This window comes from Balaenoptera acutorostrata, chromosome 3 (genome assembly GCF_949987535.1).
Source record: "Balaenoptera acutorostrata chromosome 3, mBalAcu1.1, whole genome shotgun sequence".
Classification (NCBI taxonomy): domain Eukaryota; kingdom Metazoa; phylum Chordata; class Mammalia; order Artiodactyla; family Balaenopteridae; genus Balaenoptera; species Balaenoptera acutorostrata.
The window spans coordinates 106585613-106611510 of NC_080066.1; the positions used below are offsets into that span (position 1 = coordinate 106585613).

The 25898-nt window shown below is 44.9% G+C and overlaps 1 pseudogene; it reads left to right on the plus strand.

The window, feature by feature from the left end:
- LOC102997223 (dehydrogenase/reductase SDR family member 2, mitochondrial-like) overlaps nucleotides 1-14453 on the plus strand; it is a 63326-nt pseudogene extending 48873 nt beyond the window's left edge.
- Nucleotides 14454-25898: the final 11445 nt, after the last annotated feature.

The window sequence follows — 25898 nt, forward strand, 5'->3', positions numbered from 1 at the left end:
ATATCACACCGCCTTTGCTTTTGTTGGGTCCAGGACTATGTAGGCTCTGCATTGCACAGCTCCGGGAGCAACCATCCCTAGACATCATGGGGAATGGAGTCATGATGGTAATGGTCCTGGGGGAGACCCTCATACTTTCTCACTTAGCTTACTGCTGCTGCAACTTTCTAATATTCTCCTCACTTCCAGGCTCATTTCTCTTTAATCTTTTCTCCAAATGTGGCAAAAGATATCTTCTAAATGCAACTGGGAGTATATCACTTTTCTGCTACAAATCTCATTGCTTGCCTGACCTTTCCACCTTAATTTTTCACCATTTTAACTATCTATGTTTTTGCCTTACTAAATGTTTGGACTTCCCCAAATGTCCCATGCTTTCTCCTACCCTCTGCATTTGCATATATGCCCCCCCCGCCCCACCCCCCCCCACCCGCCCCCCGCCCCGTGCTTTGAAAATATATCACTCTTTATCTTGCTAACTTATTTATCCTTTCAGATGCAATCTAGGGTTAATCTTCCAGACCACCCCCGTTTGTGTTGTAATCTTTCCGAGGTCTTATAATCACACCTTACATTGCCTCTATCACAGCACATACTACACTATGTTGAAATATGCATTTCCTTATCAGTCTTGTCCATCAGATGTGAATTCCTTAAGGGAAGAGACCTTGAGTTATTTATCTGTGTATTCTCAGGGCTTGGCATGTCACTGCCTAGTAAATGCTCAATAATTTTAAGAAAATGGTAAAAAGAAAAACAATTTTTTGGCATCTGTCAACTGCCTGCTTGCCATTCTAGTCACATCTGTCAGGAAGATGGAAGAGAAGGGAAAATATTACTTATTGATTGCCATTCGCTCCCTTAGCGTTTGTCAAGTCTCTTCCATTGTCAGTCACCATGCTAGGCACTTTCACACACTTACATCACCTAGTCAGTTCAGTTCCACTATCAGGAAAGCATTATTTTCATTTTAGACATAGGGAAATTTTACGCAGAAGCATGGCTTTTGAAGTTAAACTACCTAAGTTTTAAGTTCAACGACTTGGCTGTTCAGCTAATAATGGTGATGGGCTTACAACTCAAGTGACCCCTTTTCAAAAACCATGCTGGTATCAGTGCTTCATATTTTCCCAACGCTGCTTTAAAGATTTTTTTTTTTTTAATGACACTTCCTGTTCAAGATGGCAGGCTGAGTACACGTGTTTTTCTCCACTGACTCTGGAGACATTATTGAAATAACAGTATAGAAGCACAAAAACCATCCACATAAAAGTGAAATGAGTAGAAGGAGACGGAGGTCATCAGCTGACTGTGTCAGTTATAAATCCATTGCCTTTCTGCTCCAAACCCACCCATTGTTGCCCTGCTTGTGGTGCTGAAACATTGCCCCCTTGCCAGCTGCCATGTTGTTAGACTTTATCACAGGGCACTGGAGTGACACTGGCGGAGGAAGGGGTATTTCCTCCTGTTCTAGCACGCTCTTGTGGTCCAGCACCTCCCCACACACAGCTTCTCCTGACGCTCCAAAATGCAGTTTTCCTGTAAGTTCCAACAGCATCACACCTCTGCACATATGGCTTCCACCAGCACCTCTTTGATGACTTTGCAGTGAGTTCTGAGGCTCCGAACCTTCCTGAGATGGTTCCCCCTGGCACCCCTGAAGGTGACTCTCCAGTAATTCTTCCTGGCATGGTACCTCAGCCGAATTCACCATCTAGTGAGCCATAGCCATGCTCTCTCCAACCATATCTGGATCAAAGTCCTGGGGGAGGGGACCATTTTCCAGATTTCTTCCTTCCTTGGGGGCTCTGCTTCAGCCCTGGGGTAGTGGCTGCTCCCTACATCTCCTATTCCTGGCTCCAAAGATAAAGTCAGTGTATCTACTGTAAAGAGCAACAGGGCTATACCAGTAATCAGAATGACTTGGCTCGCAGAGATTTTGGCAGGAGCTAACTGATCACAGTGTTTATAGGAACAAAATAGATGGACATCTCATTAGAGGATTGTTTGATCTATATAAAGGAAAAACTCTAGTCTGGTAGTAAAAAATACCTGACTTGAGTCACCGCTTTGGAGACTCATGATCTCTTACTCAGTTTCCAGATCTAAGTCAATTTATAGATCCAGAGCCCTTTGATTGAGAAGGGAGCTGGATCCCCTTGAAGAATAGCTCTGCGTCATTTCCAAAAGTACATACCATCATTTCCACTTATACATACCATAAATCTTCTTCCCCCAAAGTACTTGTGATCATATTTTAGGTTACTATTCATTGGAGAAAGACAATACCCAGACATTTCAGGGATTACTAGACACTAGCTCTGAATTGATGCTAATTCCTAGGGACCCAAAACACCACTGTGCCTACTAGTTAAAGTAGGGGTTTATGATGGTCAAGTGACCAATAGAGTCTGAGCTCAAGTGTGACTCACAGTAGGTCTAGTTGGTCCACAGACTCACTCTGTTGTTATTTTCCCCATCCTAAATGTGTAATTGCAATAGACATAATTAGTAACTTGCAGAATCTTCACAGTGGTTCTCTGACCCATGTGTTGAGGGCTATTGGGATATATCCCATAAAATTTAAAGATCTACTTGCACCCCTATGTTCATTGCAGCACTATTTATGATACCCAGGACATAGAAGCAACCTAAATGTCCATTAGCAGAGGAATGGATAAAGAAGATGTGGTACGTATATACAAAGGAATGAAATTGTGTCATTTGCAGAGATTGGATAGACCTAGAGACTGTCATACAGAGTGAAGTAAGTCAGAAAGAGAAAAACAAATATTGTATATTAATGCATATATGTGGTAACTAGAGAAATGGTATAGATGATCTTATTTGCAAAGCCGAAATAGAGACACAGACGTAGAGAGCAAACATATGGATACCAGGGGGAATGGGGCAGGTTGGGATGAATTGGGAGATTGGGATTGACATTTATACACTACCATGTATAAAATAGATAACTAATGAGAATCTACTGTATAGTACAAGGAACTCTACTCAGTGCTCTGGGGTGACCTAAATGGGAAGGAAATCCAAAAAAGAGGGGATATATGTATATGTATAGCTGATTCACGTTGCTGTACAGCAGAAACTAACACAACATTGTAAAGCAACTATACTCCAATAAAAATCAAATAAAAAAAGATCTAAATGTAGACAAAATTAAAATTTAAAATAATATTTAGGAATAATCTTAAAACGGATGAGACATTCTTAAACATGGCATGAAACTCAGAGCTTATATATGAGAAAGATAAATGAAAAAGATAAATATATTTGGCTACATAACAATTTAACATTTTTGCATGGCAAAAGGCACCATAAACGAAGTCAAAGACAAATGATATACTGCAGCAAATATGTGCAACACATGACTGATAAAATATAAAGAGCTTCTATAAATTGATTCCCCTCAAACCCCAAACAGTCCAATAGAATAGTACGAAAAATATGAGTAGAAAATTTACAGAAGAATATAATCAAATAAATGATTAATAAACATGAAAAGATACCTAACCTCTAGTAGTAAAGAAAATTCAAATTTAAACAAATATGAAATAACATTATTAGTGTTTATATTATTAATGTACCCCATAATCTTCACCCTGTCTCCTAAATAAAGAGGAATCTAAAACTAACAGCCTTAGATTTCCCTGGTGGTCCAGTGGTTACGACGCTGCACTTCCACTGCAGGGGGCACAGGTTTGGTCCCTGGTTGGGGAATTAAGATCCTGCATGCTGCACAGCACGGACAAAAAATAGAAAAAAAGATTGAATAGCCTGGTTTCTACCTTTTTGCTCCTTTCTCTAGACTAGAAAATGTATGCAAAATATGATTACAAATGTATAGAGTTTTGTAGTTGATGTTTGTTTTTATAAAAATGGTATATATTTCTCTACAACTTGCTTTTCTCGCTTGATAATATATAAGGACCATCCATTCAAGTAAATAATACATAAATAATTCATTCTTTTGAAAAGCTGCATAATAATCTATTCAATGGATGTGCTATAATTTATCTAACTTTTCATCCATTTTTCATTGCATAGAAAGCAAAGTAGGTAATATAGAAAAAGAATAACAATTAGATTGTCATCAGATTTCTTGTCAGGAATAATGGATGCTAGAAGACAATGCATTTAAACAAGGATGTTTCAACTGATAAAATTTTATAATTCCTGAAGAAGATACAGCAGTCATAAACTTTTATGTTCCAAATACAACAAAGCCTGATGACTTTTGCCAGGCCACATAACCCAGCCATGGCCACACTGGGTTTGCACACTTTCTTTGAATTTCTATACACGTTATTACCCAAATAAGCAAAATTTAAAAAGCGTTACCATTAGTGAAGGAAATGGGCCCTTATACACTGTTGTCTGGAGGGTAAAATGGTACAGACTTTTGAAAAGCAGTTTGACAGCTGCATTAAGACTTTAAAATATTCATATCTGTTTCCTAGCAATTCTACTTATCTGCCTTTAGCCTAAAGATTTCATCAGGTAGGGGAGCAAAGCTTTATCAACAAGGATAAACACAGCATTATACATAATAAGGAAAAACTGAAAACAACATAAATAATTCAACAACAGGAAATTGTTAATTAATTGTAGACCATCTATTAGGTGGCATATACAATCTTCTGAAAATCATATTTAAAAGACTATTTAATGCCATGAAGACTGCTCAGGATATAATATTAAGGGTAAACAGGAAACAGAAAAGCATGGGTTTCAATGGGTAAAATACTTTGTTACTTTAATATCTACTTAGACTTTCAGTTATAAAATGAAACAAACCATCACAGAACACTAGGATCAACTGCAAAGTTGTAAAAACTAGATATTCAAGGAGAAGGTGTTGGCAAAGTTCATTGCATAAGTAAGGACATTGGTGCTTCTGCAGAGGATGTGGTTTGTTCTGTTAGTCTGTCAATCAGCTAGAATTGCAGAACAATGTTCTGGGTGTGGCAGACACCACTCAGAATAAGCAGTCACCACAGTAAAGGATCTGAATGGTGCAATGTCAGAAAGACAGATAAGTATGTTACCAACTGAAACATAATTACAGCCATTACAAAGTGCACTGAGTGAAATGGAGAATCATGGTTGTGCTGGTGGCTTGAACATCAAATGACGCTCTTGATGTGGGATGCACATACCTCCTAAAATCTCTCCATGGGTGACCCATTCTCCTCCCCTAATTTTGCACCCATTCCCTCTTGGGGCTTTCCCACTATCGTATGGTAGTGACCCCTAATTTGACCTCCCTTCCTACTACCTCCAAAGGTAAGGCGTCTGAGTGTGATGGAGCCAGTTGTAGACAGATTCGGAGGGCTGGCCTTTTTTTGGGTCTAGGCTATGTCCATGTGTGTGATTTGTGCAAACAGAAAGTCTGTTCTGATGCTCTAATGACTCAAAAAGAAGACTAGGAGGTAGAATAGGGAGGGGAGGCTGAGCTCATGGGAATATTCTGAAGGGGGTGTGAGAGAAGAAGGAATGGGGGTTGAAGCTAAGCCTTAAATGTCTATGCCCATGGGAGACAGTATCTGGGAATCTACAGAGAGGAGCTGCTGCTTTACGAAGCTCCCCATCCATAAATCAGAGAAGGGTCATTAGGACCCACATCTCAGGGAAGGTTCTGTGCTCTCCAGAAAGGCCACTTATCTCCTAGGAAAGGTGGGTGGGAATATCCCCCCAGGGCTGGGACTATAGACAGGAATTTATCTCTGCCTAACTTACTCTGTATCCCACAAGATGCCAGGATTGTGCTGCTGGAGCCTAGAGGTGAGGGATGTGCCTTGGTCACCACCGTGAGTGACCAGAGTGTGGCCAGTGAGGGGCTCCTCATATCCAAACCCAGACTGCAGTAAGGTGTGTGTGTGTGTGTGTGTGTGTGTGCCTGTGCTCTTCTAAAGACTCATTTCTGGCCCTGCCTGGTTACCCTTTGGGTACTAGGTCCTTATCCAAGGGAACACTGACTTTCCCCCTTCCTTCCTTCCTTTCTTCCTTCCTTCTTTCTTTCTTTTCCTTCCTTCCTTCCTTCCTTCCTTCCTTCCTTCCTTCCTTCCTTTCTCTTTCTTTCTTTCTTTCTTTTTAAATTGAAGTATAGTTGATTTACAAACCTCCTTCTTTTTTTTTTAATCCCTGAGGATAAAACGCCAAATCTCCAGTCCAGGCTGCAGAAGCCAATAGCCACTGATCAAAGAGGCGCTACTGGGCCTGCCACTCTCCACTTTCGGAGGCTCTGGGTTTTCCTCTCCTGAGAACACAAGGTCAGGCTGGGCCGAGGCTCCTTAGGATTCTGCTGTGGGGGAGAGGAAGCCTGATCTTATCCCTTAGGGAACTCCTTCTAGACTTTTCCTACTGATCCCTATGTCTAGGAAGTGTGGCTGACATTTGCACAGCTGATTAGGACCGTGCTAATCGTTCAGCAAATCTAAGAACAGGCCAGTTTTCATACAGTTTAAGTGTGCAACTTAGCCAAGGTCATCAAATTTAAAAAGCAGATTTTACTACTGGAGCTTTAAATGTGTTGCCATTTGAAGATAGTCTTTCAAAATCCTCTGTGGTAAGTGTTACAGGACTTTTCTTTAAAAGAGGGTCTTTGTATTATAAAAGCAACACTATTCCTAGAAAATCTAGTAAGAGAAATAAAGTAGAAAGTCAAGGGAAAGAAAACACCTGAAGCTCCATCACCCATCAAAACTCCATCAGAAGAAAATTACTTTTAATGTTTTTGTAAATTTCATTTCAAATTTATTGCTGATTTGTTAAATTCAATAATTTCTGCCTTAATCTTTTAAAATGTTCTTTCTTTTTTTAAAATAAATTTATTATTTATTTATTTATTTATTTATTTTGGCTGCGTTGGGTCTTCATTGCTGCACATGGGCTTTCTCTAGTTCTGGCGAGCAGGGGCTACTCTTCGTTGCAGTGTGTAGGCTTCTTATCGCAGTGGCTTCTCTTGTCGGAGAGCACAGGCTCTAGGCGCATGAGCTTCAGTAGTTGTGGCTCTCGGGCTTAGTTGATCCACGGCACGTGGGATCTTCCCGGACCAGGGCTCCAACCTGTGTTCCCTGCATTGGCAGGCGGATTCTTAACCACTGCGCCACCAGGGAAGTCCCTAAATGTCCTTTCTACTTTGAGTTTATTTGCTATTTTTTTAAGTAGCTTCTTGGATGGAAAACGTACTTCTATAATTTTCAATCTTTCTTAAATAATCTCTAATTACAGTATCTAAAATTATATATCTACGTGTTCTTTCTGAGCAGTGCTTTGACCATATCCAACACACTTAAAAAAATTTGGCATGTTCTCATTGCTCATTTCTTTCTTTTTCTTCTTTTAATATTTATTTATTTATTTTTATTTTCAGCTGCACCATGTCTTAGTTGTGGGGTTCGAGAGAGAGGTCTGAGCTAGAGACATAAATTTGGGAGTCCAGAGCATACTGATGGCATACATATTGGGCCACTCCCTCTCTCAATGAGAATGCACGGCAGTAGGGCAGACAGGAGCTGTGCACTGACTGACAAAATGGCTGTGGTCACCGAGTCCACATGTAGCTGAGTAATGGGAGTACCCAACTGGGATGCATCCAAGGGATGTAGCATCCCCATTACGGAGTGGGATCTGCTGTCAATTTCCTTCTCCCACATCCCTGCCCAACCCACTATCCTGTTACCCAGCTCTGGAAACTATCATCTTTCCAAGAGTGAGCTTCTGTCATTAAACACTCCCATTTCCCAGGAGGCAGAGTGAGAAGCTGGAAAGAGCAGGTGCTTTGGACTCAGACGTCGATTTGAATCCAGGCTCCAGATTTGTTTCCCTGGGCAGTTTGTGACTTTACTTAACCACTTCTGTAAAATATTATACTTGGATAATAATGCCTTTATGATAGAATGGGTGATAGGACACTGTGAAGGCTCAGCACATAGTAGGTGCTCAGTAAAAGTTAGTTTCTTTTTTTCTCAGACAGATTTGGAGTCTGGGACACTGGGGAATACATTTTATGTCTCATGATTAGGCTCCCAGGTGGAGGTAGGGAAGGGGCTGAAGCCATCACAGCCGTCTCTGCCTGCAGGATCAGCTTCACCCTACCTTGGCATCTGGCCCAGGATGGGGCCCACGTGGTTGTCAGCAGCTGGAAGCAGCAGAACGTGGACAGGGCGGTGCCGGCGCTGCAGGGGGAGCAGTTGAACATGACGGGCACCGTGTGCCATGTGGGGAAGGCTGAGAAGCGGGAGTGGCTGTTGTCCATACTGAGGGGCCAGGGATGAGGGTGATACGGGTGCAGAGATCAGAACACACAGACCCAGACTAGGGAAGTCAAAACACTCCTTAACATAATTTTGGATATTTCCCAGTGCCAGACATATACCAACACCCCATCACATTAGTACGTGAGGCGCTCGATGTTGCTATAACAGCTTTACGGTGGGAAACAGACCTTAAGTGTCAGGGATGATTCTGAACCGAGCTCTGCCTCACTCCAAATCCCACATTCTTAAGCAGGACTGTGGCTCTGCCCCTGGCAGGTCCCTGCAGGGTACAGATGCCCGAAGCCTGGTGGAGCTGGGACAATGCCCATGACAGGGGCTGCTCCGTGGACCGGAGCAGGGGAGATGCCAGGCTGGGGAGCCCATCAGGGTCACTGTGGGAGTGGGCACTCTTCTTGGGGCCTCACAGGGAAAAGATTGCTTTTGAAGAGCCTTAAACGACAGTGGGAATCAGCCAGCTACGTTTTCCAGAGAAGAGACTCCGGGTACATGGGACTTAAAGAGTGAAGATTTGTAGAAGTGAGGGAGAGCTAAGAAGAGGTGTCTGCCTGGAAGTATAAAGGGTGAAAGGAGAGAGTCCAGCAGCGCTGGGAGCTCTGAATTCAGATCAAGTGCAGGGTTCTAACTTAGGCACCATCCAGTTTTCTCCCAGAGTGTCTTAGGGTGAGAGGAATCAAGCATGAGGCCACAGTGAAGCTGGCAGCAAACGGTCAGTGTTCCAGGACCCACTTGGATCAGCCAAGCCCTCCCAGATGACTGTGGAGGGAGGGAGGAGGTTTCTGGTCCACAGTTTTGTCTCTTCCTCACCCTCTGTGCTGCCTCTGTCTCCCCCCAGGCCCTAGAGTGCTGGGGGCATCAAATTCCTGGTGTGAGTGCTGCAGTCATCCCCCTGGTGGGGAGCACCCTGGGGGCCGGTAAGCAGGTGGGGGACAAGGTGAGGCCCGGGGAGCACGGAGCTGTGAGGTTCTCTCCGTCTCCCAAATCTACTCACACACCTGCACGTGTTCCCAGCTGCCCCCTGTTCCTTGGAAACACAGCCCCCGGTCCCAATGGGTAGAGCACACCTGGGTCAATCTGCCCAGGTGGCCAGTGATGCTGCAGACCTTCTCTACTTCAGCCTTCCTCCAAGCCCGAGATGTGACGGGACACACCCGCTCAGGGCCAGATCCTCTCTCCTGGCTCAGAAACCTGAGGCTGCTGTAGTCTGGACTCACTGGCACCCATTCTGATCCCTCCAGTCTGGCTGTCCCAGGGACGCCTCACCTGTCCCCAGGCACGGCTGAGAAAAGGGACCCTTGCCCGGCATCCCAGATGGAACGCACTAAGCACAGCAGGGGCTCCTGCTGCCTCTGCAGACCCCCTGCCCCTGCTGTTCTGAGGGCACCATCCTGACCCCTCCCCCGATGCCCGCAGAGGTGGGTCCTGTGATCAGGGCGAGCCGTTCCCTCTTTCCTCCTTGTCGAGTCTTCCTCCGCTGACCACCCCTTCCTTTCTCTCCTTGCAGACCCTGCCCCACTTTCTCTCTTTGGTTCTCACATTCCCTGGCTTTCCCAGCCAAGTTCCTCTCTCTCCCTCCTTTGCCCAGCCTCAGGCTTTTCTAGGAAAGTCAGATTTCGGCATCTGCCCCTGAAAACAGCACCGTTGTTTACCTTGTGCAAATTCTCACCTCTCCTCATTAAAGCAGGCACTCACACCCCAGCTTTCCTAATGTCCTTTCCTGATGCTGTTTTCACTGACCTGGTTCTCTGGAGGGCGATGTGCTATGAGGAGGGTCTGTGCGCGAATGACAGCGAGGGGTTCGTGAGCCAAGCGCTCCTGGTGGGCGAGCAGGTCCCTCAGACCCCTCCTCCGCACCCTGGGAGAAGCGCACCCACACCCCCAGCTCCTCCCCATGGGACTCCAGGGAGCGGAGGTGGCTGCTTCCCCACCCCGTTCTGACTGCAGATCCTGGACGTGAACGTGAGGTCCCGGCTGTGCCGCTGAGCCAGCTGCTGCCCCTCGTGGAGAAGAGGGGGAGGGCAGGGAGGGCCCGTGGAGTTGGGGGGACTCTGCCCTGCTGTCCTCTACGCCAAGGGGACACTTGGGGAAGGAGCCCGCAGTGGAATATCCCAAGGAGAGCAGGTAGAAGGAGTGTGCTCTGGATGCCAGGATCTGTCCCCCGTCGCCTCCTGAACCGCATCTGCAGGCTACTTTGTCCCGGGGGTTGTGGCCAACACAGCAGAAGGGACTGTCTGGAAGGAATGTGGCCGGCAGATTCCAAACCCACAGAGGAGCCCCAATCACCCCTGACGGGCTGTGTCCTCTGAGAATGGCAGGGCAGATGCCAGGCCCAGGGCCTGGTAGTGTAACCCAGAGAGCCAAACCCCTCCAAAGAGGCCAGAGGAAGTCCCTTCAGTCCCTCCCCTGCACGCCTCTGGTAGCCAAGATTTTCCCCCCTTTGCTTTTCACCTCTTCTTGTCTGAATCAGAAACAGTTCTAGATTTGGAACTTAGGTGACTCTAAACGCATTTCCTTCCTATGGGACTGGCTGTCCCCTGAGCTGCACCGACCTCACCCTGACGGCTGCCTCCAGGCTCCCAGCTCTGTCCTCCAGAGATCCAGCTACTGATTGGCCCTGCCCCTGTGACTGGTTCCAGAGAGTACTAGGCTTTCCCAGCAGGGGAGGCTGTGTCAGCACCCTCTCAGGCCCAACATCCCCAAAGATTTTACTTCTCCCCAGAGACCCTGGCACCATCCCCAATTTCCCTTCCTCTCCTATTATAGCTCAGTTCTGTCTTCTCATCAGAAGCCCATTTTCTGGGAGCATCTGCTTCTCATTTGTGCTCACCTTTTACCTCATCACACCTGTCTGTCTCCTCACAGGGGAGGCTCTGCAGTGCTGATTGCCACTGCTGCTGTCTATGTACCTCCACACAGTGAGTGGGGAGCTTTGGAAGGTGGCAGTGGAATGGACGCCAGGGTGTCGGGGAAGTGAATATTGATCCTGTGTGATAAAAATATCCAAGTGCACAACACTGAACATCTCTCTGGTCCACATTTAAAATCACACTCATTGCCTTTACCTCATTCAAACCCCACACCCCCAGGGCTGCCATGGATGGTTGTACAGGTTGTTCACTGTGCAAAGGCACCAGGTCCAGGGACAGGGACAAGTGGGAGCTGAAATCCAGTCTATGCTCTGCTCGCCAAGCCACACACCCTGGAGAGGTACTCTATTCTCCTGAAGGAAGCGGATGTCTTGAACATTCATTCACCAAGTCTGGCACCAGAGGGGCTGTATGGGCTCAAAGGAGAGTTCTTTTAAAATCTCACACCAGGGGGCGGTATAGACATGGCATTCCTGTGACTATCAACAGGCAGCGCTTATAAACCACATAGCAGATGAGGAAATTGAGACCTAGAGATCCTAAGTGACTTGCCCAAGGTCGACCAAGTCATGGTACAGCAGGGGTCTGGCCTTGGGTCTCTTCAGTCCCATTCCCTGACCTCGCACCTAAGCTTTTCTCTCTGGGTTGAGCATAGACCAACATAGCCTCTGCCTTCCTGACTTTTCTTTAAGCCCGGGCTTCATCCTGCTCCTGCTTCAATTTTGTTCCTTGGTAATTCCCAGGGGTGGAGTGGGAGGAGCGTCTGAGTTGGGTCTAAGAGAGAGAAGGTTTATCCTCCACAGCCCTGGAAGTCCAGCAAGAGCTCCTCCCCTCACTGGCAGTGTACTTTTTCTGTTTCTTCTTCCTTCTTAGATGCTGGATTAGTACCACCAGCAAACGGCCCCACTGGGACTTACCAAGTCCTTGGCTGTGGAGCTGTCCCCACAGGGCATCCGGGTGCATGGTGTGTCTCCAGGACTTGTCAAGACTGACTTCAGCCGAGTGGTGAGGATTCAGCAGTTCCCATGCCAACCACCTTGTGCTTTCCCCGGCTGGGCAAGCCACTCGGGGCTCTGAGAAGAGCAGCCTCTCACTTCTCTGTAGCAGAATCAGGGCTCTGGCTTCTGTGAGAGGTCCAGTGGAATCCCCAGCCCCAGCCCTAAGCAGGGTCATCTTTGCCAAAAGGCACACATCTGCCAAGAGCAGCCACTCTTTTGCCCTTCACAATCCTATCTAGCACTGACTCTCTGAATTTTTTCAGTTTGAATATAATCTGGCTGTGCAAAACTCTTTTAAAAATCTCTGTGGATTGCAGAGGTAGGTGGGGTCCCCAGAGGAGACAGGACTCTGATTGCATCCTGGCTTATCAGAAATTCTTCTCTCCGAGTCTGGGGTTGCACAGCCTGGGAGCCGGAAGCTGGAGGACAGGAGGAGCCTGGGAGGTGGGAAACAGGGATGGAGGTATGCTGGGCCCTCCAGCCAGGTCAGCAGGGAGACAGAGGTCAGAGTTCATTAGCACATGCACCGAGACTGCAGTTCTGTCCCCCTTCCATGCAGGGCAGGGCAGCCAGAGGACTGTGGGAACTCTGTCCTTCCTGTGCTCTCCAGACACCAGCTACATCACTGGGGAGAACGTTGTGGTGGATGGCTTTTCCTTGAGGCTCTGATATCCACCACTAGGACCTGGGGCTATTGCTCTGGGTTTGGATATTGAATTTCACCCTGGGAACCAGATGGTCATTGGCTAGGAGAATGAAGGCCAGGCCTCTAGGAGGTGTTGTAGGTGAATTCTAAGACAAATCTAGTGTAGGGTATGGAGGTGGGGAGACAGAGTTGCTGCTGAGCAGTTGCTGAGCTGAAGTCTTGATTGATTTTTTTTTTTTTTTTTACTGGCAATGACCTTGTTTTGAAACTCTTAACCTCAGCTTCCTTGTGAAGCTGGCAAGTACGAGCAGCCGCTTTGCCTGCAAATGCTATCCCTGCATCAGTGGTGCATTTCCTCACCACTGCCCCCTTCCTCAGGAGATCCTTCCTCCACGTATGTCACCAGTCCTCAAGTGAAACCGTGTAACTCAGATTGGGACTTGAACCCACGTGCCGGGACTCAAACCCGGCCAAAACCCTGCTTGGGACTCGAACCCACGGTCTTTTAATTAGAATCACTCACCTGGTGTCTAGACTTACTGAGGCTCAGGTTCTTTGTGTCTCAGCACAGAAAGAATTCAGTGAGAGACACAGTGATAGGTAAGAAGTGGAAACACACTCCACAGACAGAGTGTGGGCCATCTCAGAAGGCGAGAAAGGCACCAGGGTATGGGGTTGTCAGTTCTTATAGGGGTGGGTAATTTCATAGGCTAATGAGTGGGAGGAGTATTCCAGCTCTTTTGGGAATGGGTGGGGATTTCCAGGAATTGGGCCACTGCCCACTTTTTGATCCTTATGGTCAGCTCTGGAACTGTCATGGCACCTGTGGGTGTGTCGTTTAGCTTGCTTATGTGTTACAGTGAGCGAATACTGAGGCTCAAGAGCTAGTGGAAGTCTGCCACTTGTCCACCATCTTGGACCCATTTGGTTCTAATCAGTTTATGTCATGTCCTCGGGCTATGTCATTCTTTCAAAAGTTGTGCCCTGCTCCCTTCCCTCCTGTTTCACAAGCATCCTGAGATGCCGGAAAAAAGTCTTCGCCTGGGGAGTTAGGGAGGTGGTAATTAAATGTCTTGCCCAGTCGCCCAGGAACACACCCAAGAGCCTGTCCCTCACAAGGTTAGTGGCTCCAAGAGAAGATTCACCTCCTCTTAGATGTCTCCCTCCCCACCTCCCTGCCTGGGAGCCATGGAAATAACCTGGATGAGGAATGGACGATCTGCTAAGAGTCCCTCCTCTGCCACTGTCTTTACCTTTTCTGGTCCTCATTTTTCTCAGCTATTAAATAGCGGGTTGGATTAATAGCCCCCACCCCTGTCCCCCTCTATTTTCTGTGAGACTCCCTCTGTTTCCTGACCCTCTAGCTTCTGGGTCCCAATGGTCTCGGTGGTTCCAGCTCCCCTCAACATGTGCCACTCTGAGCCTTGTCACCACTGCAAGGTTATGGCCTCTCTCATAAACACGTTCCTATCAGGGAGCAAAGGAAGCTGGAGAAATCTGGGTCCCTCAAGGGGCAGTGACTCAGACAGACCCCCAGCTTCACCCCACACAGGGGGTGCCCTTCCAGTCCAGTGGCTGTTACACTCCAGTCCTCACCCACATCCTCCTCAGAATTCACACCACCTTCATCAACACCGAGCCATGAACCTTCCCTCACACGCCTCCATGGCTGGCCCAGGCCCTCAGTTTTCCCCAATGGCTTTTGAAAACTGCCACCACTCTTTCCTTACAGCTTCTCTTTTATTCTCTCTGAGCAAAGACCTTGCTGCACACTTCACAGAGAGAACAATGGCAATAATGAAACAGGAGGGAAGGGGGCAGGGCACAACCTTTAAGAGAATGACGTAGCTATAGGTCATGACAAAAACTAGTTAGAACCAACTAGGTCCAAGATGGTGGAAGGTTTGACTTCCAGTAGTCCTTGAGCCTCATTATACGCTCATTGTACTACATTAGCATATGCTAAATGACACACCCACCAGCACCATGATAGTTCCAAGGCTGACCATCAAAGATCAAAAAGTGGGGGACTTCTTTGGTGGCACAGTGGTTAAGAATCTGCCTGCCAGTGCAGGGGACATGGGTTTGATCCCTGGTCTGGGAAGATCCCACATGCCGAGGAGCAACTAAGCCCGTGCGCCACAACTACTAAGTCTGCGCTCTAGAGCCCTTGAGCCACAACTACTGAGCTCGCATGCCACAACTACTGAAGCCCATGCCTAGAGCCCGTGCTCCACAACAAGAGAAACCACCGCAATGAGAAGCCCGTGCACCACAAAGAAGAGTAGCCCCCACTTGCCGCAACTAGAGAAAGCCTGCCCACAGCAACGAAGACCCAACGCAGCCAAAAATAAATAAATTAATTAATTAATTTTAAAAAAAATGTGGGCAGTGGCCCAATTCCTGGAAATCTCTGCCCCTTCCCCAAATTAGTTGGAATAATCCTCCCACTCATTAGCCTATGAAATTACACAGCCCATAAAAACTAACCATGCCATATTTTGGGCCTCTCGCCTTCTGAGATGGCCCACACTCTGTCTGTGGAGTGTGTTTCTCTCTAAATAAATCCGCTTCTTACCTATCACTTTGTCTCTCACTGAATTCTTTCTGCAACGAGATATCAAGAACCTGAGCTTCATTAAGTCCTGAGAGGCGCAAGAGGGAGGGGATAAGGGGATATATGTATACGTATAACTGATTCACTTTGTTATACAGCAGAAACTAACACAACATTGTAAAGCAATTATACTCCAATAAAGATGTTTAAAAAAAAAAAAGTCCTGAGACCAGGAATGTGATCTCAATTAAAAGACGGTGGGTTCAAGTCCCAATCTGAGTTGCATGGTTTCAACAAGATGACACTCGTCACCTTTCCCCACTCTGGTCTAAAACTGACTTGCATCGCTTCTATTCCTCCCCAAAAGCCCACACATCAGTGAAGGAGGTGCGTGTGTCTTCCCTCTCCAGGGAACTCCTTCCTTACCCACTGGGGATCTCATTCACTCCCACCCCTCTAGGCACCTCATTCCTTGAAATTTCTTCTCTCTTATCTGCAGCTTCAACCTCTCAGAGGTTTAAAGACAAAACAAAATCATCCAACAAACAAAACTCATACTCGTATCTCTGATTATCCTGGAGCCATTATATTATTTCGCTCCTTCCTGTAATAGTTCCTCGCTCCTGTGCCCTCTGCGGGGGTTTTCTCATCATCAGTGCTCATGCTGAAGTTTTCTTTTCCTGCCTTATGGGATGTTTAGGAATTTAACATGCAGATCCCTGCTGCTCTCCACATACTCAGATACTCAGCAGGGTCTTCAAAGTTTCTTCCACAGTCACAGAAGTAAGCCTCTAAGTCTGTTGCTATTTTATTGTTTGTTTTTTTTTTCTTTTCTGTCTCAGAAATTGTTGATTTCTGCACGAAGTCTACAGTGTGCCGCCTATGGGTTTCACGGCCTGCCCGATCACCTATCCTGTCATCTGAATCCTGGGTCAAGGAAGTTTTCCTTAGGTCTCTGGGGATCGGGGGGTGGGGGGAGATATCTGCCATGGATCTCCTTTCTGATTCTGGAAACAAGTTAGTGTCCATAAGTGTCACCTTCCAGACAGGCTTCCAGGACACACTCATGATATTTCTCAAGAGAGTTTAAAGTGTGCTACCCACTTGGACCATTCACAGCAGAACTGGGGAGGCTCTCTCGGCCTGACATTTTGGGGCCTTAGTCGTCCATCTGGGGCTCCAACCAGGCAAAGTAGTTTCCCCAACTCTCCCTTGGTGGGTATCCCAAGGCTCATGAAGGGGCAATCTGTATCCCACAGCCCCAGCCAGGAAGCATTTGGCCACCATGGTAAGGAGCCATGCCTGGACCTGAGAAGTGGAAAACCTCACACCCATTGGGGGAGCAAGGGAATTTACAATATTGGAATCCCTTCAGTAGGGCCTCCAAAATATGGATTGGGATTTCCAAGCTATCTATATGTGTATATGTAGAAGAAGGGTCATAACAAGAGTTACAAATCACTATTTCTTAGGCTCCACCCCATCAGCTCCCAAGGAGCTCCATTAGCTTCACAGTCTTTTGCAGGAAGGACCTTTCTTTACACATTCTTGCTTTTGCTCATAAAAGAGGACACTTTGTAGAACTCAGCCCTTTCAAAAGTGTTGGTGAGGAAACACACACCCTTCGCTCTGCTGCCTTATTCACTTCTCCCTATAGGCTGAGGAGTAGATAAACTGATTGGTCCACGTTACTGATGGGGGCTTACAAAGGCAAGGCAGGGGGACACCCCGTCTCTTCCCTTTGGGCCACCTGCACTTGGGTGGGCTCAAGTGACCTTTCTAGTCTCTAGTGAGCAAGGCTTGCCATGTCTCTGTTCTGGGTTGAAGACGTTTGACCTGAAACTTGCTGGGCACGTCAGGTCAGCTCTACTCTGCCAGTTACCTCCCATTTAAAGAGGAGGTAATGGAAAGCCTTGTTCTCTAACTTAGCATTCACAGTATGAAGGTGACCCTGACTGTAATTCCATCTGTCCCCTTCAGTGTAAGAGAGGATTGTGATCAATTGTTTATACATTTTAACTAATGGTCCGGAATACTTATATTTCAGTTTGGGAGAAAGTGATAAATAATAACTGTGAGTCCATGGGGGCAGATTAGCTCAAGCCAGTGTATAAATCATAGTTTATGAGCTATTTTACAAAACCCTAAGATGTACTTATGGATTATCTTAAAACAAAATATCTTATTTGTACCTAAGTGGTGTATACAATTTCGTATAGTTCAATTTCTGACAGTTCTGTTCTGCTGGAGATTTTACTGTAATTGTTGAGGTGGGAGCAGGTTAGGAATAGGGTTTGTGGCATGGGTTGGCTGTCACCAGTGCTGATACTACTCCCATAGATGTCTGCACATCTTGTTCTTTTGTCCTTGATATCCCTCAGACCATCCTTTCCTTCTAGAAAGAGACACAGAGATGCCTCAAATAACTGATGTACAGTTAAAATACATATTGTAATTGATCTGTATATTCCTAACTTGCCATCTCTATCACTATCTGCTTTTATATCTACCTAGGTGTACATATCGTTATCCACCATCTATCATACCTAAATTATCTATTTATCTGTCTAGGTAACTGGCAACTTCCTATGGTTCAACTAAATATCTGTCCCTTCATGCATCCCGCAGTCTGTTCAGGTAAGGACCCGTTCTCCTTAGGACCCACCTGCTCCAAACAGTTAGCTCAACCCCTCGTAAAAGGGATTATGGAGGTGAGTGGTGAAGGCCGCCTGAGTTGAGCTCCAGGGCTGCTGCACCTGCCCATCTTTCACCTGCCCTGCCGAGCATGTGTCTGGCATTGAGGATGACAAGTGTTGGACCAGGAGTGCCCAGACAAGCAGGGAGGGGGTTCACAGGCTGGATGGCCCTGCGAAGAGGAAGCGAGGGTGTGTGTGAAAGGAAGAGGGGTGGGTAGGACCGTCTCCAAACCTCAGTTCTGTTCCTGAGTGGTTTCCCCTCTGGATCCAGGTCCTTATCAGAGGCTATTTTTGCTTCCTTCTCTTCTGCTTTTGGCTATTCCTGGGCGCAAGCAGCAGTCAGTCAAACAAACAAGAGCCACCATCTCCTCCCCCCAAGAATAGCCCAGGTCTTCCTTTCCCCTGGTGACAAGTCAGGCTGCCCTGAGACTCCCACCAGGTAAGCACTGGAAACACTGCGGTTGCATTTGGGGTGGGGATACCTCAGTTTTAAGGCCTGCTCCTATCCTTCTTGCTAGACGTGCGGTCAAAGTTTCCATTATGATTTTGAGTCAGAGGCGAAAGACTAGCCCAATGGATGCCAAATTGGCCAAAAGGCAAAGCCGGTTCAAAAGCCCCAAATTTAAGGAATGCATTTCACTCAGCTTTACTAGCACAATGTTAAAAATTGTAGCCAAGTTTTATATATAGTCAGATGGAGATATAGCCTTTTTAAAAATTTAGGTACTGTGACATTTCTAAATTTTTTCAATAGGAGTAAATTCAAAAAACGTTTTTAGGTGAGATGCTTGGTTAAATATGAGGCTGTTTACCATGAACTTAATGCACCATTCAGGGCTGGAATTGGATATTTAACAGCAGTCACGTTTTCTTAAACAAAATAGAGACATATGGCTTGAAAAATATATGCTTATTTGTGGGAAAAATGGAACAAACACTTGAAAGTGGGACTTTTCTGGAAAATCTGGGTCATAGAGTTGTGTATTTTTTTAGAGGATCCATGCACCATCAGCAGAACCCAAACTGTTTAATAAGACTTTAGCCTTTTTGTTCTGTGCTGGGCAATCTTGAGCACCTCAGTTGCTCTGGGCTCAGGTGCAACCGAAGGTGGTTTGGTTGCAGAGGCAAAAGGAATGGACATTCTTTACCAGCTACTGGAAATGTAAATCCAATATAAGTTATTATGTTATCCATGATATATCATTTTTAGTTGGTAGTGTTTTTGAATCAAATATCTGTAAATGCCAAGAGTAAAACAGCTCTTCAACATATGTAGTTATTGCTGTATTCATTAAGGCTTGGATTCATATTAATTCACTGACTCTTTCACCAGTTTCTGCTGAGAACCAAGTAAGTGCCAAGTATGCCATAGGGTTTTGGGGTATGGAAAACAAAGTGGTTCCTGACCTCAGGATGCACCCAACCAGGTACGTAGACAGGTATATTGACACATCGGAACATAATAAGTGCTGTAACTGAGGAATGAGCTGGGTTTGTGGCCATACGGACGATAAGCACATCAAGGAGTGTCACCTCCTAGTCTAGGTGGGATAAAAGGAGATGGAGGAGTTAAGCTAGGGAAACAAGAAGGAGAATGACATTCCTGACAGAGGAAACGGCATGTGTAAAATCGCCAGACATTTAGGAACTTGGTTTGGTATTCCTGGGACTCAGATACAAAGAAGAAGGAGCAGTGGGAAAAGAGGATGGAGATAAGAGCAGAAGCCAGAGGCAGGGCAGGGCGTTGGAATAGGGAATGGGGTGAGGGAACAACAAAGGTGTTTTTCTGATTTGACCCTGCTCATTCACCTTGCCAATAACATTTACAAATACTGGGATCCATGGAGTTAGCTTAAGCAAAAAATGACTTTACTAAAAGGTTATTAGGGAGCTCCTAGAACCTTGGAAGGCTGGAGAACCGGGCTAGAGGCTAAAGCTCCAGGTACATTGCCCACACCAAAACACAACACTGGCTTGACTGTTGTCACCACGGAACCCAAATGTTCCAGGTTGCTCTGACCTGAATACCAGGGACTTGACATCACTGCAGTTGCCATCAATGCCACATCAGTGCTGTGCCTCTGTCAGGAAGCCAACCTTGAGACCACCACAGCCTCCGAAAGCCAGCTGGCTCTGAAGCACAGTTGCAGCAGAATGAAGAACTTATTTCATTTCCTTCTGAATCGAAGTCTTAGGTGAGGCCCTCTGATTGGTGGCACCAGTGCCTGTGTCTTACTGCAGAGGAGGTGGGGAGAGTCCTTTTTGGCTAGAGAGACTATGGATGGGGAATCGTTAGTCAAAATTCTTCAAATATTAGAACTGTCTTCAAAAGGTGCCAGGCAGCCAGAAGACATTCTATGTCCAAGTTTCAACACAAGTTTAAAAAATACGTGTATAATCTAGGAAATGTTGGAGACGGTTTTCATAATACAAAGATGGCGGTTCTAAACTCAACAAGAAGTGACCTTGGGCAAGTCATTGAACTTCTTTGTGCTTAATTCTTTTAATCTATTAAATGAGAGACTGGGCTAAGTAATTCTAAGCTCCTGTCCACAGAAAGAAACAGAGATGTATTTGCAAAACCACTTTCATGTCAATCAGAACTTGAGGGCAAGTTTTGAGCTTGAGTGCCATGGGGGCAGATGCGGAAAGGGGGACAACTTCTATTAAAGAGCAGTCTAGTCTCAGACTATCCCCCAGGACACTCACTGAATTCTGACTCGCACTTTGGGGCGGCGCTCGGTTTGCCCTGGGCACACCTCTGCTGCACTGCCTCTTCCATTCACCGCTGGTGAAGCTAGATAATGGTGGCTGATAGCTGAAAACAGGAGCAAACTGAGGCTTGTGGGCTTGGTCTGCTCCTGATCCAGCCCTGCCCCACCTTCCAGTTTCCCTCACCCTCTCCCCCTCCCCAGAAGACCTTTGTTCCTTCAGGTAATTTTAGCTGTTGAGTGCTCAAAACTGAGACTTATATGACATGGTCACCTTCGAAGATTACCTTCAAGTCCCATAGCAGAATTCCTCAGAAGTGGGGGCGTGTTCCCATAAATGCCAGCGATATCCCAGATAAGGCAGAGGTTTTGCTTTTGCTTGTTTTTTGAAATAAAATCATCCTGCACTTTTCCTGTCTCTAGCGCAGTTCCCTTGGTGACACCCAATGGTCTCTGAGTCTCTGGGAGCAAGCCCATCTTTCCTGGATCGATATAGCAAATGAGCTTCTAAACTGAGGTCCTCATCTCTTGTGTACCTTCAATTTCAAACTTTAACTATGGATCTAGAGAAGAAAGTGCAATCGGTGTATGATGGCAAGACACAAATGACTAAGACTATGGTTAGGAGGATATTTAATGTTCTGATTAAGGATAAAATGTCAAATTAATTTCTCCCATCAAATCAGTTATCTACCCGTTGTGGAAAGCAGCAGAAAAGTAATGACAGGATATGTAGAAGCCTCTTAGGAAGGTGGAAGTCTATTTAAAAATGAGTGAATTTTAATAACTTAGTGGCAAGTGAGGAACTTAGAATTCTAAGTACATGGAGATGAATTTAGCAAGCTGTTTTCCTCGATGGAAATAACTGTAGTTATTTATGTTCAAAATGCTTTGAAGGGGTGGAAACGCAGCAATACCATCTAACATCATGTCCAGTGGAAAGTTGTGGGAACTGGAAATCCAATGCTATATAATTAATTGGGCTCAAATTGTTTCTACTTTTTCTGGGCTTCAAATGAGAGGATCTTCGATAAGAAAGGGGAGCTTAGTGGATTTGGGATTTGCAAAGAATGAGCAAACATATATGTTAGGAACATCAGTAAATGCAAGGTAAATAGGACCATTAGGGGCTGGTACCCCCTCTGAAGTCATACTTTTCTTTGACAGAATTTATCAGATAACTCTAACAAATGGAAAGAGATATGTCATTGCCAATGTCCTCAAGAAGATCACTACAACAAATATAGTCCCTGGTTTCATAACCTCCTGTCTGATCATAGAAGAAGGGCCAGATCTGAAGCCTAGACATAGAAAAGACCTGTAATTACTAAAGGCATTTGTCAAACAACTCTGGTAGAGAGATAAAATAAGGAAAATAGGTCCTTCCAGACTCATAAAAATGGCCTCTGTGCTCCCAAAGACTTCTATTACTCAGCTCCTAATGGCCAGGGCCATTGACATGCCATCTACAGTCTGCTGCCTGTGAATGGATATCTTAAGTCACAATATCTGCCCTAGGGGATCCCTGGTCCTCAAACAACCAGGAGAATCTCCCTCTCCCTTTCCCTTTCCCCAGATGCTGTTGTGAGCCATGTTGTAACTCACACCGTTTGCCGTGTTCTTCGTACACTTGACTTCACACTCTGAGCTGAACTTCCGGAGCCCTCTTTGGCGGGGGCGGGGGCTCCTCATATCAAGAACTTACCGCTGTTGTCTTTTAATTGCTTCTGACTTATTCTGCAGGTTATATGAAAAATTCCTCAGGCTGTAGAGAAGTGAGATCTGTGACAGATTCCACCTGCTCTGTGTTTAGCTGCAGTTGCTACCACCTTCACCAAAGGAGGAACCCGTAAATCCTCTGCTCTGTTTGAAAATGGACAAAATGGTCCAGCTGCCATGTCATCCCTGATTCAGCCAAACAGGTGTCAACTGGTCTTCATTAAAACAAGGCCTCCTTGTTTGACAATTGTCATTGTTCGTGGTTTCTTTACATTAAGAAAAAAAAAAAGAACAATTGTTCACCCCCTCCTTATCCATAATTACAATATTCAGAATTGAAAAGGAGTGAAAAAAGTAAGGAAATAATTCAAGAGAAGTTGTTAAATTTGGAGATCTGATTTCCAAATAAAAGAGGTTTCCAAAGGTGAAAAAAAACAAACAAAAGGATAAAATCAATACTCAGAGAAAACATTATATTTGAAAAAAAATTACAGCGAGTATGTCCAAAGCTCCAGGCAAAATCAATAACAAAAGCAACACCATGACATAGTTTCATAAAAAATTAAAACTATAAGGGAAAAAAAGAGAATTCTGCAAGTTTCCAAGTAGAAAAAGTAGGTCATTTTCAAAGAGCAAAATATCAGACTAGCTTTGGCTTTTTCCACTGCAAGGAGAAATGCCTAATGACATGGTGATGACATCTTCTGTGGAAGGGATAAGCTACAACTCTAGAATAATGGGCCACATCAAGCCATTTGTATAGGGAGGCAACAGAGAGACATTCTCAGATCGGCCCAATTTCAAAAGAAATGTGGCAGCCAGGGGCTTCGTTTGAAAAGTGCTCAAAGCCACAATGTACACTATGCAAGGCTAAAATTAGTGATAGAAATTTTGAATGGCTAATGGCTAAAAAATGAACCCGTGATAATTATTGATAGCAACTATTGTTAAAGAAGTAAGGATAACTCTGGAAGGGTTATTTATGACATCAGCTTAATTATTTGAAGAAAAGTAAGACACAGAAAGCATAAAAGAAACATGAAAGAGAAAAAAGTGAGAAATATCATATTTAATTATGAATGGGAAATTAGTGTAGGGAACAAGAAGCACAGACAAAAAGAATAGTAGCCTTTGTCTTCCATGAAGGGGAGTGGAACAGGCTTTTGATTCGGGAAAGAGACCATTAGAATGCTTATAGAATGGTTTACGATATTCATGTATGTCTTTAAAATAGGGCTTTTTTTGTCTTCCAAAACTTTTTCAAAGATAAAGGGGGTAATATAGTTCATATAAGCAAAGAGACAGATCCTAAACATTGAAAGAATGAAAACCAAATGTACCAAATACCAGATTTAATATAAATCATCTAAACCTACTGTTAAAAGCCGGTTTCTGCCTAAATCAATAAGCAAGATTAATACTCCAAAACGTTAAAGTTAGAAAGTTGGTCCAAGATAGGTCATTTCAAAAGAGTAAAAACAAATTAAAACAGAAAAAAGAAATTAAAATTGATAAAAATTAATATCAGATAATAGAGTTGGAAACAAAATTGATTAAGCACAGTATAAAGTTTCAATAATAAAAACACCAATATTCAATAAATGGAACGATGAAACAATAAACAGTAGGAATATAAGATATTTTCCATTGCTATATTTTCTTTCATCTTAAAGAGAACTGAACCAAGCCCAATAAAAGACTCTTTTTCACTCTCACTGATCTATCGTAGACCTTTTTTGTGATTCTATGGACAGAAGAAGATGTATACTCTTGGCTATTAATATTTCTGCAAACTTGTATGCTAACTTAATACTATTGTGAGGATCAAGAGGCAGACATACATAAAACCTACAACTGGGTAACATTGACCAGAGAGGGTTAATCTTGATATAAATTATTAAAACGTCATTGGATAATGTTCACTAGGCCTTTGGTGAACTTTTGAGCATTTCCACGAACTCTGGTTCATCTAGTGTAATGGTGAATGTGAATATTAAGGCTGGAAATAGATCTTTCTTATGCATCATTATATAGGTAGTAATTTTCTCATTTGGATTAATATTAAGGTAACTGGAAAAACAATATCACTCATTTATAGCTTTTTTTTTTTTGTACAAGAGAATAATATATCCTCAAAGGAACCACCCCCTTCCATTTACAGAGATTACCAGAGAATAGGGATTCTGTGAAAGAATTTGACGCTGCACCTCAAATAAAGAAAAGCTCTAATTTGGAAAGGTACGTGCCCTGAAACCCTTCATTTGTCAAGCCCTGGAGCAAGTGCTGAAAGAAGGCGTGTGAGCAAAGGGGACTGTCCAGGGCTCTGTATATCAAAAGGCCAGGTCTCACCTGGGGAGGCTGAGGAGCTGATGCTGCCTCGAGGAAATTGTTCCTGCTTATGAATATTAATTTAGGCTCTAAAGTCTCTGAGAATTAATGCCTGTCCCTGGGAGGGATGTGTGTGTGTGTGTGTGTGTGTGTGTGTGTGTGTGTGTGTGTGTGTGTGTGGTCAGTAGCTGTCTATCAGATGATTAGGATTAATGAGAAGACATATAGGCCTTGCAATGGCAGGAGCCCCCAGGAGGGCAGGACTTAGAGGCAAATTTCTACCAGACTTCCTCCTGAAGTGCTTACCATTATTTTAGGCAAAATAACCCAGCCTTTGGCAAGTAGGCTGTGGAGTTATTACTGTGCTTCACTGATACGGGCAGAAAGGGAATTAGACCCAGAGCCAGCTTTCTAACTAAGGTTCAAAATCCAGAGGTAGGGGCTTCCCTGGTGGTGCAGTGGTTGGGAATCTGCCTGCCAATGCAGGAGACACGGGTTCAAGCCCTGGTCCGGGAAGATCCCACATACCACGGAGCAGGTAAGCCCGTGCGCCACAACTACTGAGTCTGCGTTCTAAAGCCTGTGAGCCACAACTACTGAAGCCCGCTTGCCTAGAGCCCAAGCTCTGCAGCAAGAGAAGCCACGGCAATGAGAAGCCTGCGCAACCGCAACGAAGAGTAGTCCCTGCTCACCACAACTAGAGAAAGCCTGTGCACAGCAATGTAGACCCAATGCAGACAAAAATAAATAAATAAATAAATTTATTAAAAAAAAGAAATCCAGAGGTAGTAAAATAAACCAAACAAACAAACAAACCAGGGCTCCTAGGAGAATGATGGATTCCAGGGCTGGGACAGGGAAAATAGAGAATGAGCCAGGATTATCTTGTGGGGACAGTAAATAAGAAAGTGTTAAATAAACAAACAAACAAACAAATAAATAAATAAATAAATGGGAGCATGTTGAAAGGACAGAAAAACCCACCTAAAGGAGCTCCCAGTGGCCAAAGCTGGACTAATTCGAGAAAGAATGTAAATGGTAATAGCATTGGATTACAACCCATAAAATAAAATAAAAGG